At 39.1% G+C, this 2,791-nt stretch overlaps 1 pseudogene; it reads left to right on the top strand.

Annotated features, from left to right (window-relative positions):
• The first annotated feature begins 1,203 nt into the window (after positions 1-1,203).
• On the top strand, positions 1,204-1,986 carry LOC129537524 (transmembrane protein 126A-like; annotated as a pseudogene).
• The last annotated feature ends 805 nt before the right edge of the window (positions 1,987-2,791 follow it).

Genomic DNA, 2,791 nt, shown 5'->3' with positions numbered 1-2,791 from the left:
AATCTAGTTAAATGTATATCAGTAGTTGGTCTTCTAATTCACCCAGTAGTGTTAGATCTCAAGACAAGGAAAATAATCAGCATTGTTTAATTTTTGACATGCTACCCAACGAACAGCTAAGCCATTTTCATAGAAGGCAAAATTACAGTGCTGTTACTGGTATGTGGCTACTGTATCTAAAGTTAATTGGATTTTCCAATATGATGAGGTTTTTTTTTTCAGAACTGAATCACTTAGTCTCTTCCAATTGCTCTGAGTTGATGGTGAGACAGGAGATACACAAGGCACAGATTGGGAGGTATCTGATGAGGTTAAAAAATCCTCAGGTATATTGAAGCATTATAATGCGCAAATAGGAACTAGGATTTGTGTAGAATGTATTCAGTATGTCTTCTCAAAAAGAAGTTTTTCAGGAGGGAAAATTGACTACTTGTTATTGTAGTCTCTCTCTCTCCTAGACAGTAATGTGTTTTAGTTCCATTAGGATATTGAGTGGTATCTGTGCCAAGTGGAACAAAATGGCCAGACCAACTTTTTTTTCCCCTAGTCCGATGGATTGCTCTACAGCTTATGTAATTTAGCATCAGTTTGCTCTCTCTGGTGTTTTGAAACATGAAAAGAGCTTTCAAAGTGAGACAACTGATTTGAAAAAAGCTTCAGCACCACTGATGGGCAAGGAGACAATGGGGCTTTCCCAGTTGTGAAACGGCAACTGTCACCTTGAAAATCACAGTGAAAAGAATGTGGCTGCATATTCTCCAGCAACCTCAGTGGCCCAGAGAGTGGGTCCCCGGGGAGGTGAACAGCCAGCCCAGTGCACGCAGGGTCCATGAAGGGGCTGAGAGCTTCCTTGGTCTAGGTTTCCACACAGGAAAGAATTTAGGTTTGAAGTTTTGACTTTCTCTATGAAAAAAGATGATGCAATAGAAATACTTCCTGGTTGCATAATCTTATCAACAATTATGTGCAATTATTTATCATATATTATTTTACAGTTTGCTGGACTCAGAATTCCTTGAGGAATTATTATGTCTTAATCATCTTTATGCCCTGTGTCCAGGGTGTTCATTTGTTAGGTATGAACATTAAAAATAAGCCGAAAATATGGCTGTGCCTGGGTGAGTTGAGCAAAGGCTTGAGTGAGCCCTTGTGTGGCTGAAGAAGACTGAGGAAGATTGCTGGGAGAAGAGGGAAAAGCTCAAGATGGAACATCATGAACCAGATGGTACTGTCAAGGAGAACTTAATTGATATTATAATCAGAAAAATCAACCAACACTGGAAGCAGAAAGAAATCTGCTTAAAAATGGATCAACATATATTGGACTGAATGCTGCTTTCTGTGACCTAATAGCAAATAGTCTTTTTTAACCCATCTTACCTGTGTCACGGGCTCAAATAGCTGGTGGCTTACCAAAGGCAGTGATTCCATTTTTGATGGCACACGTATCTGACAAAGGTTTTGTGATTTGCATTGCGAAACCTGTACCAATACGTAAGGTGGATTGGTTGGTCTTGTGTTTGGTGGCCTGCACTGTTTTGTGGCCCTGTGAACAATGGCCGAGCAGTCAGGTATAACTCAGTCCTGCTGCCCAAGAAAGGAAACATCTTAAATGATTCGACTAGGATTTCTAGGCCTGTCTTTGTTGCTGTTGTTTAGTCGCTAAGTCATGTCCAGTTCTTTTGTGAACCCATGGACTGTAGCCCGCCAGGCTCCTCCGTCCATGTGATTACCCAGGCAAGAATACTGGATGGGTTGCCATTTTCTACTCCAGGGGAATCTTCTCAACCCAGGGAGTGAACCTGCATCTCCTACATTGCAGGCAGATTCTTTACCACTGAGTCACTGGGGAAGCCCAAGCCTGTCTTTAGAAAGATGTTATTTCCAATTTTGCTCCAGACTGGGCTGCAGCATCCCAGCTGCAGACAATATAAGCTACTTTCAAAGGTGCTTCAGTTATCTGAAACTGGCCTAGAAATTCAGTGACTGTTAAGCAATCTGTTTACAAAAATAAAACTATAAAAATAACCTACATCTAAGTATGAATAAGCAGACATAATTTTTAAAAATATGCCATAATTTTGCTAACCTGTTAGGATAATTTCTTAATTTTTTAAGTCACTATGAGTCTAAAAATAAAGTGACATAACCCTCTCTAGACATTCAACACATGGAGCCACTGGACCAACCAATATCAGTGAGGAAAGCTTTAATACAGGCTCTTGAAGATGGGAGGAAACAGAGAGAAACAAACCTGGGGGACAGCTGGTGAAAGCCATGAACTTAGCCAGAATCCAATATATTTTAACAGCATTTCTCCAAATATCTGTCTTTTAATGTCCTAAAAACAAAAATATTTTCTCTGTCTCTGTCAACTTTTACATTAAACTTAAGTATTTGTTCTACTGCTTAATGAAAGAATGAATACAAGAACATTGCCTGACACTTGGATGACTTAAAACAATTAAATAGGAAATTTATGAAACTTTAAGCCTAATTGAAAGTGGGCTCCAGACTGAGAATTGCAGTTCAGTCACAACCACAATTCTCCTTTCATTGCAAAGCTTCATTAAACCATGCAGTAGCTACAAAATTTTTATCTAGATTCTAGATAAACTTTACAGTTTATAAAGCATGCTCACACATATTATCTCAAGTGCCCCCAACAGAAGAACACTATATAATGCCTAGAGAGACACTTGTGGCCTTTATTTTAAGGGGCAAAATTACCTTAACCTCATTTTTAGAGACTCATAATTTCACACTACAGATGGAAATCTGAAGGTAGAGA

This window comes from Moschus berezovskii, chromosome 2 (assembly GCF_049115385.1).
Source record: "Moschus berezovskii isolate FMDL1 chromosome 2, NW_MosBer_1.0, whole genome shotgun sequence".
In the NCBI taxonomy this organism is placed as follows: Eukaryota; Metazoa; Chordata; class Mammalia; order Artiodactyla; family Moschidae; genus Moschus; species Moschus berezovskii.
Note: the sequence above shows the minus strand (reverse complement) of the source record. Positions and strands in the feature narration are given on the sequence as shown.